We start from the raw sequence: 17,167 nt of genomic DNA, 5'->3' as shown, positions 1-17,167 counted from the left end.
ATTACAACTGAAATGATTCAGAAGAGATGGGAAAGACATTTCCAGAGTCCACCAAGGCAAAATTCAGCAAGATGATGTCTCAATTCTAAATATGTATGCTCCAAATACAAGGGCACTCATATTAGTAAAAGAAACTTCACTAAACTTAAAACATACATCAAACTCCACACATTAGTACCACCTACAGAATCACAAGTTGTAACTTCTCAGGTGTTACATCCTTGATTGAATTTGTCTCTCTTCATAAGCATCAACTGCCAATAGTTCCTCAAGAAGGAATGAACTTCCTAAGACACCTTTCCTAGTTAGGCTGGAAATTTGGCCATCTTGGTCTGAAATAGGACATATGCATACAGTTACAGCTGGTGTAAGCTCATGTGTGAAATGGTGTTGTCTAGTTTGAAAAATACCGTTTTGTTGTACACCTCTACTACTCTGACTATTACAATGTTTTAGTCCTTTAGTTTTGATTAAATGGTCCCACTTAATGCTACTGTGAAACAAATGGAAAAATGTAGCTTATCATAAGTTTTTATTTTTAAAAATATTTTGTAATGTAAAAGTTGTCAAACTCTAGTTAGCTGTACTATATATGTCTATACACACACACACACACACACACACACACACACACAAGCATGCCAGTAAAGAATATTGTGACTTTCCATTGAATTTTGGAACTTGGTTCTCCTATTGCATATTGTGACAAAATACAAAGTGTTAAGTACCCTAGACATAATTTGACTAAACATATGTTTGAAACTTGATTTAATTCACTAAGGATAATGTCAATGTCTACATCTATACTTTTCCAAATAAAATTGCTGCTTTGAAATACACAAGTGATAAATTTCCACTCTAAAGATGAGGCTATCCCATAAAGAAGAGTTACTTGTTTAAATTTATAGTTGCTCAAGGGAAGATGTACGAAAGACTTTATTTTGTGTATAGCTATTGCTGAATAAAGTCAGCAGATGAATTAAAATGTTAATGTTTAAAGCTTTGTAACTGGCAATTGTCCATGAAATGATAAATACCACTAGAAATATGGTAATAAAATGTCTAACAAAATTATAAAGGGCATATTTCTGTCAACATGTGCTTGGAAGCGTATTATAAATTATATCCTCACCATAATTATAAAAGGAAACAAGAGATTTATTTTTTTATTTGAAGGAAAAGCACTTGTCCACATCATATTCTAGACACAGCTTCTATTGTAAAATATTCATCCTTAAGGACTTGCTCTTTTAGACTAACAATTTTAAATTGAGTTGTATACCAAGTATGTGGAAAATATTAATAATTATTCAAAATGTTGAAATCAAGTTTATGATCAAAATGTTTACCTCCATAAATTTTTTGTCTTCATATGTTTTTCCTGAGCTTTAGAACATTGCCTCAGAAATAAGGCTGATATTATAACCCTATATCTAGCACACTGAAATCTAATACTCAGTCATAAGTATTTCTTATGTTGTATTTTAGAATGTTTAGTTATTTTAAATTGTGCCTGTGCATATTTGTCTGTGCATACACATGAATGCATGTGCCTGTGGTGGTCAGAGATATTGGATTTTTTGAAGCTGTTGTTATATGTGGTTTTGACTCACTAATATTGGTGATCCACTACAAGAGAATTATGTGCTCTTAACCACTCAACTATATCTCAAGCTCCTTCTCTGTTACTTTTATGTTCAAAAATTGTAATCTCTGTAATATTGACCAAATTTCTTACTTTATTATATCTCTTAACTATAAGAACTCCTCCTTAACAATATTTTTTCCATTTTCAATTTTGTACACATGTATATGTCTCTGCACACCAAAGTGAACCTATGGCATACAAGTACAGGTACCCTTGGAGGTCACAGGTATTGGCAACTATGGAGTTGAAGTCATTGTATGTTATTTGACGTAGAACTTGTAAACTGAAATTGGGCTTTCTAGAAGGGCAGTATTTTATCTTGACTGCTAAGTCATTTTTTCAGCCCAAATTTGTACCTCTAAATGGAATAACATTTCTAAATAGGAAATAATTTTATCACTTATAAATATAAAATTACATTTAATTTGCCATTTCTCTATCATAATTTCATAGTGATGTTTTTGGAGAATGCTTTTATGATAATCCTATGAAAAATCTAAATTATGTGTGAGCATTGGCTAGTTTAAAGAAGGTGGCACCTAGGGAAAAGAGATGCTAGAAGAAAGCAAAGATTGTAATGGATCTAAAGGAAAATAACTACTGTGAGAAGACAAAATCAAAGGTGCCTTATAAGGAGTAGCATTGATACCATGGATCATAGATCATGAAGTCTTTGATGGTCCAATGTTGAACACAGAACAAAGACTACTATTTCACAGGGGCCATGTGCCAAAAAAATGACAAGAATTATGACCAGTTTGTAGGTCACTCATTGATTCAGAGCCATCTTTATAAGAAAATCACTTTGCTCTAGAAAACAAGAAGGACCCTGAATTAGTTAACGGCTAAGAGTTATTAAGTTATCACTGTAAAAAAAAAAAAGTGGGTCAAAAGTCTATTCGTGTTGTTTAGGTATGACCAAAATGTAACCCTTGCTGGCTTTAAACTCCCTGTATACATCAGTTTGGACTTGAACATACAGAACTCAACCTGCCTTTGCCTCTTATGTACTAGACATGCACTATCATGTACAACAACAAAATTTGTGTTTAAAGTATTTGTGTGGTTCATTGCTCTGTCTGCCACTGATCAATATTTGGGAAACACACACACACACACACACTTCAGCATTGAGGTTTTCAGACTAGAGTGATTTGAATACAGATGGGTTTCATAGGCCAGTAGCAAGTGACAGTATTAGGAGGTGTGGTCTTGTTGGAGTACGTGAGGCCTTGGAAGAGGAAGCATGTCACTGGGAGGCAGGGGTTCTTGTTTTAAGTTTCAGATGCTCTAGCCAGCCCAATGTGTCTCATTGTCTTCCTGCTGCCTGCTAATCTGGATATAGAACTCTCAGCTCCTTTTCTAGCACCATGTTTACCTGCACACTGTCATATTTTCTGTCATGATGATAAAGGACTAACCCTCTGAAACCATAAGCCAGCCCCAAATAAATGTTTTTAAATGTTTTATATTATTGACCATAATGTCTTATTTATTATATCCCTTAATTTTAAATACTTCTTACAATATTTTTTCATTTTTAAATTTGTACATGTATATATTTCTCTGTACATTGGATTGTGTGTATAGACAACAATACAGGTGTTATTGGATACCTTATGTATTGGAAACCACGGAGTTGAATATATAAGTGTTGTCATGGTCATGGTGTCTCTTTACAGAAATAAATCCTAAGGCAGCAAATAACACTTTCAGGCATTGGTGAAATTTCTTTGTCTGAGGGGAACATAGTGATTCCTGAAATCTCTTGATTTTGGAACTAGAGCATAAATTCAGCATAAATTGACAATTTTTATTCTACTTAAGTATCACTTTTATGGCTATGGTAGTTTATCTTCTTATGAATCCTTACTGCTAATATGTTGTTTGAGGTTTAAGAATGATGCACATTTGATAAATTTTAGAGACTTCCTGATAATTTGGGGTTTTATTAGTTTTTGTCTGTTTGTTTGTTTTGATTTTTGTCCTGAATTTTAAGAAATTTTTCCTTTTAGAATTTTCTTAATCTTCATTTAGAACTCTTAGAACTTCATATGACTTAATGACATTTTTATTGAATTTATCCAGTCTTTAGAAGTTACAGAGTCTTAATGAGCTTCCCTCCATGGTGGAATGTTTGAATTTTGAGGAAATTGCTAAATCACAGATCCTTCCATGTCTTACTTTATAAAATAACTTCACACATTCTTTTCCCACTGGAACCCAGCTTTATGTCATTTGGTCTTTTCTGAAAACTGCCATTCTTTGCTAGAAATGACATTGGCTTAGTTTCAAAACCAAGATTCCTGTTTTGTGATTCCTCCTCCTGCCCCCATTGGAGTTTTTGAAACAGGTCCAATGCATTTGTTTCACCACTAAAGTATACAGCATAATATTAATTATTGGAACATATATTCTGAGTAGCAGAACTTCTATGTCAGCAGTATGAAGATGATGCCAGGACATTTCTTGTACCCAATCATATTCATATTTTTGTTGCTCATATCAATCTGTGTTTGGCCAGAACAGAGCTACTCATTACAACATCTACTCTCTTAGAATTTGAAGTTCTCAACACTGAGTTTCTTTTAGTAGTAAGAGTACAAGATAAAGCAATTTGCTGTTTTTGACATGTATTACTATTTCTGTGACAGTAAGACTACTATAATATTTACCCAAAGTAGCATAGTTATTCATGTGAACCCCATGGAACATGTGTAGCAAAGACATTTTCAGAAAACTCTTATTAACCTTGATAAATCACTGTGATGCCATCATTAAATCAAGTCAAGGTGATATTCTGTAAAATGATGTTTGAAATATATTAAGACAGAAAATAATTATTGTGCTTTTTCCAATACATATGTGAACTTTCCCCCTTCCCTTTTTTTTTTATCTGAAAACTACAAGTTGTTTGTTTCATAGTTTGTACTTCAGAATAAATTATTATGCTGTTTAAATATCACTCAGTCATGATGGTTGTGACTTGCTGGATTGAGAAGTTGAACTTGAAGTTGTTTAATTTGATGCTTGATGGTTTGTTTAGTTATTTTTTTCATAACTAGTAAATGAAATAGAAATATTCAAGTTACACACTTATCATCTTTGGAAATGACATTCATCTTTACTTTTTCTTCATTTCCCAAGAAACAATACCATAGCTAGTATCGGTTACAAGGTCTTAAACTTTGTTATACTTCTAGACTTTTGGTTTTCTTATAAAAATAGTACCAGGTTCATTCTCCAGAGATCTATTGTGAGATTACTTATACTTCTAAACCTGCCAACTGTGGCTGTATGCCCTGAACAACACTGCTCAGACTCCAGGAGCAGGTAAATATGCTACAGCAATCTCAAAAGAACACTGTCCCAATATTGTTTATTAATTCTTGGAGAGCACCTGCTATACCCTTCATCTTCTTCCCATTGGTCCCAAGAAAGTGTGTCCTCGAAGTGGCAGTTCTCGATTGGCTGTTATTGTCTTTGTCACCAATCATTAGTCTCTCAGGCAGTTTTCAATTTGGTCCTCATGGGGAAGTTTCCTTCAAGGCTGGCTAGCTACTGATGTTTATGGGTTTATATAAAGGCAGCTACTGCTTCTTCAGTGAGGCCTGCTGTTCCTTCTAGGCAACCCTGGTAATGCATCCAGGGATTGTGCAACTGAACAGTGCTTTAGTTGAAAGGTCTAGATATGACATTCATCTATACTTTGAGAGTAAAAATATACATTTTATCTCTTTTGATGGTTTGAATAGGAATGGCCCCCATAGACTCATGTGTGTGAATGCTTGGCTGCTGGGGAGTGTCACTATTAGGAAATGTGGCCTTGTTGGAGGTAGAGTGTCTGTGGTTGCAGGCTTGGAGGTCTCATGTGATCAATGTAAACATATGAGAATATGAGTTGGAAGGGTGATGTATTGGGGTACTGTAGAACTTAGAGACTTAGAGGGGAAAATGAGGGGTATACATGATAAAAGTTTTTGAACAACTATTAAAATGTTCAAGTAATAAATTTAAAACTCTACCTTTATTTGTTTATTATATATTTATTCATTTTTAAGCTGAGCTCTATTCTTTTTGCTTAGATCATTTTAACAATTAAAGGTTCTTTTAAATATGTAGTATCTGACTTCTACTTTTATTTCTACTGAACCATGGAGGTGTAATATAGCTACTGAATAAGGCAAGAGAAAAATGTTCCATAGTTCTTCCAACCATCTATAAATCTTTGTAAGCATTGATAATAGTTTTGGCTTTGTTCAACACTTTGTTCAGAGTTATTAGTGTGAAAAGTAGCCTTAGAAGATAGAAACAGTTTGTCTTTCTGTAATGAGGGCAGATTTGTTTCAGAGTAGCATGATAACATTAATACTTCCTTACAGGGCATACATTAACCAGATATGTCAACAACTGTATCAAAAATGGAGGGCTCTCTATGATCAGAATCTCAACTGTGCTGAAGTCCCCTGTGAGCATAGCAACTACTCAGTTCCTCTGCATGACTACTGCAGGGATTTAGGTCAGAAGGAAATGATGTGAACATGAAATTAATAATGCCTACTGTACTCTTACTTGACATCCTATGTCTCCATCTCAAAAGAGCCTGTCTTCTATCTATATGCATGACATTGTGACAGGCTCTGATAGTTAACTTCCAGGTTGGGTGAAGTTTCACCTTCCTCATGGTTCTTGAAAATGATAGTAGCAATTACAGTTTGTTCAACCTTACTCTACAGACCTAATTTAAAACCCAGAATCTGAATATTGAAGGCATTCTAGTGAGAAAACCAGCTAAAAGCAAACTAGCGCAGGTATAATGAGGAAACCCATCAATTCTCTTAGTAACTTGAAGCTTAAGTTGAAGCTTAAAACAATTTCTTCACTCCACAAGCCATTGTCAATACCTGTTTTCTAAGCTATCCTTGCAAAATAGTTCTCTAGAACAGTGTCCCTTAGTAATTTGTGACCAAATAAGTTTCATGGAGAGAACAACATCAGTACACCTTATATGCTGCTTAAAAATTCCCCAAACATTAGCATTTAAACTCTCTGAGCATTTAAACTCTCTGAGAAATCTGGCAATAAAGCAACGTATGTGATGCAATTTACATCTGAATTTATCAGACTAATTTGATAACAAAACTTTTATCTGTGTATCTGCTCTCTCACTGAACAAATTTTGGGAGTAACTGATTAGGATGGATACCGCCTCTGAGACTATTTTTAAGGTGTTAGTGCAAATCCTTGAATACACTCTAGAAGATTTTATCTCTACTAAAAGAAATAAAGGTCTAAGAATCTACACTTGAGCTGTAGAAATTATTAAACATAGATCGAAAACTAAAGTTTTCAAAGTCATGACAAAAGGCTGTTGTGTTTCAGTATCTCTGACTAAACAAAGATGAAGCCATAGATATGTCAATAACTGTATCAAAAATGGAGGGCTCTCTATGATCAGAGTCTCAACTGTGCTCAACTATGAACTGGGATTGCATAGTAAGGTAAAAAAATATATACAAATGCCAGTTTTTTGTGACAGTATATCACTCCTGGATGCATGTGATTATATAATTTAAATTTATATTAATGCAACCAAAATATCAAAATCCCATTTGTTAATCATTGCATAGAACTTGTCTCAATATATTGATACAACCACTGTCATGCTATTGAAGAATATAAGTGACATTTGAGTTGTTAATTCACTTTCATTCATTCATTTAAAAGCTTTTCACTCATTCACTTTTTAAAAATTGTAACAAAAATAAAATGTAACACGATAAAACAAAAACTATCACATTGAGGTTCGACCAAACAAGCCAATAATGAAAAGAGCCTACGAGAAGACATAAGATTCAAAGACTAAGTGTCCCGACCTGCGGGTCTCAGTTATTCGTGGGGGCGAGGGGAACCAAAACCTGGAAGAGAAACGGGCGAGAGAAAGGAAGGACCCAAGCAAACAGTTGCTTGTCAAGAGCCGTGTATTTTAAAAAAGGCAAGCTTTTTATAACAAGCTCGGGTTAGGGGAGGGGGAAGGCAGGTGGGGTCATGGAAAGGTACAGCTTCTTCTTGGCCTGTGCCCTAGAACATTTTGTGGTTAGGGGCTTTTCTCAGAAGTAGCTATCTCTTTGTGCATCAGCTTTCAGCAGGATGAGGCATAGTCAAGGTATTCAACTGAACAGGATGTAGGTGGGTGACAAGGCTTCGGTTTCCAGGCGAGGGGGAAGGCTGGCAGGGGTCCCTGTTAGGGGTCCTGGTCTCTGACATCTCCCCCTTCCCTGTAAACTAAAGAGGGCGTCTTTTAGAGGAAGAAACTCAAGGATGGGCGAATTTGGGAGGGCATCCCGGCCGTAGGCAGCTCGCGGTCCCAGAAGGGCAGCAAGGCCATTGAGAGGCACCGTTGGTAGACAGTCTTGGCTGTCTGTCAAGACCAAGTTCGTGGTCATGAAGGAGAAGGGGAGACCACTCTCTCACGTGCAATGGCAGCTAAGGCCCGTGAGGTGCAAGAGCTGGTCCCCTTGCGATCCTCATACCCACTCCTGGTGCAATGGAAGCAAGTCCTCAGGGTGCAGGGGCTATGAGGTCGCGTCCTGTTTAGTGCCAGGCTTGCAGTTAGGCCAAGGCTGGGATGTAGCTAGGCCAAGGCCGGGATGCAGCTGTCGAGGCAGCTATTGGGAGGTTCTTTCAAGCAATAGCAGGGGCAAGCCAATTAAACGGGGTGGGGTAGAGACGCCTGTCTTCAATTATCTAGGGATACGGAAGGTCAGCCAAGAGAGCCAGGAGCTCCCCTGTAGGGCCCGAAAGTTAAGAGGCCGGCCAAGGGAGGAGCGCGCGGGCCCCACATCTTCATCTTCAGGTTGTGTCACCACCACATGGGCGATAGCCTCGGTGTCGTCCTCTGCTTTTAGCTGATGGTAGTAGACTTCAACTGGTCTTTTAACTGTGGAATCTATCTGATTTTTAACAAAACTTGTGAGGCGATTAAAAGCCCAAGGGCCAAAGGAGAGAAGCAAAAGAATACCAACAAGGGGCCCCAATATAGTGGGCAGCAGGGTAGTAAGCCAAGGGGAGGTAGAAAACCAATTTTTGTACCAAGATTCTTGTTGTTCTCTTGCTTTCTTTCTCTCTTCAAGGCTCTTTTTAACTTTCTCTAAACTGTTTTTCACCAAACCTGTCTTATCTGAGTAAAAGCAACACTCTTCTCTAAGGGCCACACACAATCCCCCCTCCTTCAAAAAGAGTAGGTCAAGTCCTCGTCGGTTTTGGAGGACCACCTCGGAAAGGGAGGCCACTGACTCAGTGAGGTCCTGGATGCCCTCTCTCAGGTGACCAAGGTCCTGATCAATTAAAGACTGAAGGTGGGCAAAATTTTGGTCATTCCTTACAAGGGACGCAATACCCGTTCCTGCCCCGACTGCACCCAGACCCAGGATGACTGAGAGGGTGAGCGCAGTCAGAGGCTCTCTCTTGTCTCTGTGTGGGACCCCGGATTCAAAGAAGCATAGGAAGGACTCGGGCTCATAAACAAAAAATTGAGGGAGGACGGTAACAACAACACAATAATCATGGGAAAGGAATCTGGAGGTGGAGATGTAAGCGGTCAGTCCATTTGAGCAGGCAAAGAGGGTATTATTAGGCGCAACCACATACAGGTAGGTTGTATTGATAGTGAGAGTCTGATTGCAAACAGGGAAAAGATCTCTAGGGGGAAGCATCTTGGGCCCAAGCAGGCAGGTGCCCATGCCAGAGATAGAGACTAGGGTCAATCCACCCTCAGGGTTTGGGAGGGGAAGGAGGGTTAAGGAGTTGTTGGTAAACTGGGGGTCTGCGAAGGTCGCAATGCCTTCATAAAATGGTGGGGTAGGGTCAAAACACATCCAACACTCAGGAAAAGCAGAAGAATTAGCCACGCGCATGGCTTCAAGGGAAGCATTGGCCAGAGAGACAATAAGGTCTGCAGAGCGAGGGGGTCCCCCGGGAATGGTGGGCTGATAAAGAGTGACCAGAGGGACAGCTGAGGCATGGGGAAGGAGGAGGGGACTGGTAGGGCGTCGAGCGGGAGGAGGAGCGGGCTGCCGCAGGGCAGGATTTGGGCCTAGAGCAGCCTGATGTTTGTTGGGGATTTCTTTAAGGAGCTTAATGGTAAAGAGGAGTCCTGGATTCCAGCTCTTAAAGTAGGCGCGGAGACCCCAGGTGTACCCCGAGCCTGTCCAATCTTGGGACTGGCCCGATGAGGTGAAGAAAATGGATATGGGGTTGCACCAGCCACGGCAAAGCATGTAGGGGTTACCGGGCATGGCAGAGCGGTTGACAGTGATATAGTCCCAGGAGGATGAAGGCTTCCAGTATGTGTCTCCCGTGGTTTCACATCCCCACGAAGCGCAAAAAAAGTCTGCAACCCCTCCACACCGATAGCCTGTGCCATGAGGGCGGTGACGGGGACCAGGGCAAACATAAATTCCCCTTCTAAGAAAGTTGTGGAGGGTAGAGCGCCCTGGGGCCGAACGACAGGGTTCGAATTTTGTTGTGTCTCGCTCAGGAAGATTGGGGGCCCCTTCCAGGGGCCAGACCTGGTCTTCCAGCCCCCAATATGGATCAGCCCCCACAGCCAGAGCACAAAGGTCGATGTGGAGGACGGGCCAATGGGGAGAGGTACCAAGGGAGGAGCTGGAGTTGACCATGTCTCCGGCTTGATTGATGATCACCCAAGTGAAGTTGTACACCATATAAGGATTGTGAGGCAGGTTGATGGCTGTAGCAACCAAGGTCCAAGTCGCCAGGAGCGAGGTGGATAGCAGCATCCTTGGGGCTCCTGCAAGAGAGCACATTTAGGCGTTCTCAGGGGGGTTCCCTGGAAGGGGGTCACAATTTTTAGGAGAAGAGTCCATTATTTTTATCAGTCTGTCTGGTAGCCAGCGTGCACTCTGTTCTTTGGAGTCATAGATGCACGCATGTCCCTTCCCCCAGATCAGGACTGGGTCGGGGCCATTCCACCTATGTGTAAGTGGATCCTTCCACAAGGCCCTGGCATAGGACTCCGCTGTGGAAGGGTGCCAGAACCTGTCTGCAGCAGATCTGCCCCTCTCATCGAGGGTTAGGAAATTGAGGACAAACAAGGCATGGTTTAGTAACGCCTTACAATTTCCCTTTTGGGGGTAGAGAATGCCCCCTGAATGTTGCAACTTTAGGAGCATGTTTTTTAGAGACTGATGTGCCCTTTCAACAATTCCCTGTCCCTGAGGGTTATAGGGAATGCCTGTGATATGTTTAATGTTGAGCTGAGCACAAAACTGTTTAAAGGCAGTGCTCGTGTATCCAGAGCCGTTGTCAGTCTTAAGAACCTTGGGCAAGGTTACATAGGCAAGGCAGGAGATCAAATGATTAACAACATGTTTGGTGGCCTCTCCAGCCTGTAGTGAAGCACAGAGAAAGCCACTGAAGGTGTCAATGGAGACATGAATGTATTTAAGTTTACCAAAGGGGGCAAAATGGGTAACATCCATTTGCCACAAATCCCCTGGAGTAAGACCTCGGGGGTTCACCCCCAAATGGGGCTCAGGCAGGAGGGTAAGACAGCCTGGACACTGGCGGACAACCTGGCGTGCTTGCTCTCTGGTGATGGAGAACAGCCGCCGGAGGGTCTGGGCATTCAGGTGGTGGAGTCGATGAGCCTCCTGTGCCCTCTGGACGGCATCAGGGAGTGTGGCCAGCGTCACCAGAGGTGTTTGAGAGTCCCTGGTGGCCCTATCGACAAGGTCATTACCCCCACTAAGGGGTCCAGGGAGGCCAGAGTGGGCACGTATGTGTCCCACAAAGAACGGGTGTGATCTGGCCAGGATTAGCCTCTGTAGCTCAGAAAAAAGTGGGGAGGCATTGGTGGATGGCCTAATAAAAGGAACAGTTTCCAATAGGGGCACTGACTGAGCCACATATGCACTATCAGTAAACAGGTTAAAGGCACGGTCTGGGAGAGCCTTAAAGACCTGAATAACTGCAACCAACTCCACCAACTGTGCCGAGGAAAATTCTGTTTGGACTCTAGAAACCCGTCCATCGAGATGAAAGGCTGCAATCCCGGAGGAGGATCCATCTGTAAAGACTAGAGATGCCTGGGGAATGGGAGAGTTTTTGGTAATTCTAGGGAAGACCACTGCCTGGTGCTCAAGAAACTGTATAAGCTTATCAGAAGGATAGTGGTTGTCTATCTTTCCCTGAAACGAGACACAATTGACAGCCCAGTCATCTGAAGTCTGTAAGAGCCATTTGACCTGAGCAGCGTTGTAAGGGAGGCTGACAATGTCAGGGTCTCTACCAAAAAGTTTGAGGGAAGTCTCTCTTCCTAGTTTTATTATTTGTGCCACCAGGGACGGATAGGTGGGCAAAACCTTAGCGGGGGTGGCAGGCAGGTGGAGCCAATATAAAGGCTTGGATTGCCATAAGAGTCCTGTGGGGGCGAACACAGTGGGGAGGATCAACAGCCACAAAGGGGAAGCAGGAGAATAATAAGTAACAGTCTGTTGTTGAATAGCCTTCTCCACATGCGCAAGGGCGGAGGCGGCCTCAAGGGTCAGTGTGCGGGGGGAAGAAGGATCTGAATCTCCCTGAAGAATGTCAAAAAGAGGTTTAAGTTCTCCAGTGGTCAGCTTCAGGTAGGGGCGTAGCCAATTTATATCTCCCAGGAGGCGCTGAAAGTCATCAAGTGTGCGCAGGGAGTCCTTTCTGAGCTCAATCTTTTGGGAAAGAATCTTAGAAGGGTGAAGCTCAAAGCCTAAGAATAAATGGGGATGCTGAAGCTGGACCTTTTCAGGGGCTATCTGTAGCCCAAGGTCCTGGAGAGCAGTGATCAGCTGCTGGCCTGTCCCATGTAGGGCAGTCTCATCAGGACCGGCCAGAAGGATATCATCCATGTAATGAATGATGTACAACTCGGGATGTTGAAGGCGGAAGGGGTCAATGGCTTGCGCCACGAATTTTTGGCATAGGATAGGACTATTAGCCATGCCCTGGGGCAGGACCCTCCACTGGAACCGGGGAGATGGTCCAATGCAGTTAACAATGGGAAGACTAAAAGCAAAGCGCTTGCTATCCTCTGGGTGTAGAGGGATGCAGAAGAAGCAATCTTTCAAATCAATGACCATTTTGTAATATCTTTTAGGTATGGCCACAGGGGAGGGGAGGCCAGGCTGGAGGGCTCCCATCGGAACCATGGTCTTATTAACTTCTCTGAGGTCCTGGAGCAGTCTCCACCTACCCCCCTTTTTCTGGATCACAAATATAGGGGTATTCCAAGGGGAGGTAGAAGGCTCAATGTGGCCAGCATCTAGCTGTTCCTGCACCAACTGCATGGCCGCAGTGAGCTTGTGTTGAGGAAGGGACCATTGGTCAATCCAGACAGGGAGATCTGATTTCCAGGTGATCCTGTCTGCCTGGAGTGCAGGGGGAGCAATGGCCCTCAAGAAAAATTTGAGTCATAACCTAGTCCTGAACGCGAGGTCTTTGGCAAGACCTCAAGGGGAGCAGGAATTCCCTGGTTGTTTTTACCCAGGCCCTGGCCAGGAATAAATCCCTGATCTAGCATCTGATGGGTGACAGCCACAGAGGGGCTGAACATGAGAACTCCCATTTGACTCAAAATGTCTCGGCCCCACAAATTGATAGGGAGGCCTGGAACAATGAAAGGTCTGACGTGTCCAGAGTTGCCCTCAGGGTCCTCCCAGGTTAGCAATTGGGAACTCTGGAGGGTATTGGTGGACTGGCCAATGCCTTGGAGGTGGGTCAGAGAGGGCTGGCAGGGCCAGGAAGGGGGCCAAGAGGCCTGGGAGATAACTGTGGAGTCAGCCCCAGAGTCCAGAATGCCCACAAAGGCTTTGCCATTAAGCTTAAGTTTTAATTGTGGGCGTTCTTGTGAAATTCTTTGAACCCAATAGACATCTGAGGACCCCGGGGTGGAGGCGCCCCGGGATGAGCCCAGTGAAGGCGAGGTCGTGTCCAATGGGAGGGGAAGGGCCTGTGCAAGGCGCTGTCCCTGGCGAATATGGATGGGGCCTCGGGAGCTTGCAGCCAAAACCTTAATCTCTCCCACATAGTCATTATCAACAATCGAGGGGAAGACAGTGATGCCCTGGAGCGTGGCAGAAGCTCTGCCCAAGATGAGATAGTAAGTTTTAGGCGGAGGGGGGCCAAAGACCCCTGAGGGAATTATCTGGACTCCTTTATCCGCCTCTAGTATTGTATCGGTGGAGGCACAGAGGTCCATTCCCCCGCTCCCTGGGGTAGCCCGGCGGAGGGCTGTGACTGGCTTGGGAGCTGCTGTTGAAGGGTCTGGCGTGGCCCCGCCTGGCTGTTCCCCGAGGCCGGCAGGAAGGTGACTGGTTGAGGGGCCCGGGGCTGGCCCCTCACTCCGTTTCCCGGAAGGGGAGAAAGAGGGTTTCCCAGAATATCAGTCCTAGAGCGACAGGTATTAGCCCAGTGTCTACCCCGCCTGCAGCGAGGGCAGAGGGCAGAAGGCAAAGGGCGCTCTCTCCCCGCTTGGGGGAGGGCTCTATCTGAGGGGCACTGGCGAGCAAAGTGGCCAGTTTGGCCGCACCGAAAGCAGGATGTATGATTCTGGGCGGCGCCAGTAGCAGCACCCACAGCCAGATTTATAGACTGGGAGACTTTCTGAGCAAAGGGGTCTATATCTTTGCAGAGTTTAATCATTTCATCTAGGTCTTTGTCCTTATACCTGCCCCTGAGGGCGGTCCTGCACGCTAAATTGGCGTTCTCATAAGCCAATTGCAAAAGGAGTTTGTTGTTCTCCTGACCCGTCCCCCAAGTTCTCTCCGCTGCCTCCAGGAGGCGAGCGATGAATTCTGAGAACTCCTCATTAGCCCCCTGAGTAACCTTCGTTAAAGGGGAAAGGACTGAACCCTTCATAGGAATCGCTCTCCAGGCACTCATGGCGGCCGAGGAACTTTGGGCCAGAAGGCCCAAAGAGAATTTCTGTTGCCTCTGATCTGTGGCATACTTGCCCCTCCCTAAAAGTTTATCGAGAGTCCACCTCGAAGCGGGGCGGCTGCCCGAGGAGAGATTACTCCGAGCCTGCTGGCGGCAGCGATCAGCCCAATCAGCCTGCCAGGAAAGGAACTGGCCACGAGTTAGCACGGCCTGGGCGACTGAAAACCACTCATTGGGGGTCAAATAGCCACCGCCACCCAGGCTTTCAAGGAGAGACAGCGTAAAGGGGGCGTTCGGTCCATAATCACGGACCGCCGAGTTCAAATCTTTGAGTTGTTTAAAACGGAGCTTTTTAAAGACTGTGGCGGGGGGAGCAGGCGCAGGAGGAACGGGAGTGTCCGGGGGAGCGGGTGTTTCCTCCTCGCTTTCGCTTCCTCCCTCCTCAGAAGCACCCTCGTCCGAGGAATCATGAACTGGGCCCGGGGGAGGGTCACCCGTAGGGGGCGTGGGATTCGTGGGCGGGGACCCCTGGTTAGTTGTGGAAGAGGGCTGGGGGTCCGGAGCAGGGTCTGAGGACCCATGGCCGGAGCGGGTAACCGGAAAAGCCAAGCGCAAGGGAGGCTGGGGTGCACAAAGAACTGAAAGGCGCGCGACCTGATCCTGAAGGCGGAGAATGTCAGTCAGTTCCTGAAGCTGATCAGAAAGGTGAGCGCGAACGGAAGACAGAGAAGCGGGCAGGTCTGGCCCAGATATGAGGGGAAAAGTCAAAGTTCTTAGAGGAGGCTGATCAGGAGCATGTCGGCGGGCAGCTTCCACCTCAAGGTTGGCTGTATCAGGAAGATCTAAGGAATCAGGAAGCTGGGAAGAGGGCGAGAGAGGGGACGCGGCGGCATCACTCCCGCAGGCGGGAGCAGTGGAAGGGAAGACAGGAGCAATAAAAGGAGAAGAAGAAACTTCGGGAGGGGGGCAGGGAGGCGCGGAGGGTAGAACATATGGAGGCGGACGCAAAGGAGAGGAAGAGAGGAGGGGGGGCGATGGCAGAGGGGGATAAAGGCGAACGGGGGAGGGCTTAGGTGAAGTGACCGACACATCAAGGATGGAAAAGGAGTCAGATGTCCGGGAGGGCGGTCTAAGGGGATCAATCTCCCTGGCGGGGCCAGCTTCATTGGTCAAGGTGTCTGATGGATCTTGGTCGCGATTGGAATTTCGCGACCCAGGACGAGACTGGCTAAGACAATATTCAGCCACCGAAAGCAGTTGGCGCTTTCCCTCATCTCCCTGAGCATCCTCAATGACATCTCTAATTAAACCCCAAAAAGAAAATATTGTCTTTGTTATTCCCTCATCTTTATCCTTGGCTATTTTTTCATTTAATTCTCGTCCAACTTTCTGCCATTTCTTTGGATGTATAGTCGGTCCATCAATCATAAACCAAGGACATTTTTCATCAACAAAAATAAAAAATTTTACGAGATCCTTTTTCTTTACCCTGATTCCTCTCTCTCTGAGTGTATCTTTGAGGCCCTTAATGAAACTCGCCTCCTTTGACAATGAATGGCCCATTTCTATGGGACGGAATGAAAATAAAACTCACCGAGGTTGGCAGGTCTAGGGCGGCGACGACTGCCTCTCTCTTCAACGATGTCGCAGCTGCTCTGTCTTGGGGTGTCCGTCCGGAGAGGTCCGTGCCTCGAGCCCCAAACGGTGGGCGCCACCTGTCCCGACCTGAGGGTCTCAGTTATTTGTGGGGGCGAGGGGAACCAAAACCTGGAAGAGAAACGGGCGAGAGAAAGGAAGGACCCAAGCAAACAGTTGCTTGTCAAGAGCCGTGTATTTTAAAAAAGGCAAGCTTTTTATAACAAGCTCGGGTTAGGGGAGGGGGAAGGCAGGTGGGGTCATGGAAAGGTACAGCTTCTTCTTGGCCTGTGCCCTAGAACATTTTGTGGTTAGGGGCTTTTCTCAGAAGTAGCTATCTCTTTGTGCATCAGCTTTCAGCAGGATGAGGCATAGTCAAGGTATTCAACTGAACAGGATGTAGGTGGGTGACAAGGCTTCGGTTTCCAGGCGAGGGGGAAGGCTGGCAGGGGTCCCTGTTAGGGGTCCTGGTCTCTGACACTAAGTCATTCACAAACCAAGGGATATCATAAACTATGAAGTTAAAAGCCATAATTTATAAACAGAGGACCTGATGCAGACCATGCAGTCCATAAATTTAAGTTTTCAGTACTGCTTTTATTTAGTCATCAGCATGACCTGTCCTGATAAGAGTCCCTATGTGTAAAACACATGCCATTGGATGAGTGACAGGAGACACATAATTAAAGCCAACCCTTACTTTCTAAACATGATTGCTTTCTTTATGGAGATAATGACTTGCTGTATCACCCAGGCTGATCTGATATAAGCTTTTACTTTGGGCCATCCTAGCCTTCTGCTAGTTGTCCTACCTCAAGCATGAACCACCATGCCAAGTGAAACTGACATGTTTCATTTCAGAAATCAGTGATAGGTTGTTGATTTGTTTTCATGGAGCATATGAAAAATGGAAAATACTTAAAGAAAGGTTTACAAGTTCTCAAACCA

The sequence above is a fragment of the Grammomys surdaster genome, unplaced genomic scaffold (assembly GCF_004785775.1).
Source record: "Grammomys surdaster isolate TR1022 unplaced genomic scaffold, NIH_TR_1.0 126679, whole genome shotgun sequence".
Lineage (NCBI taxonomy): Eukaryota > Metazoa > Chordata > Mammalia > Rodentia > Muridae > Grammomys > Grammomys surdaster.
The sequence above is the reverse complement of the archived record's forward strand: the minus strand, read 5'-3'. Positions refer to the sequence as shown.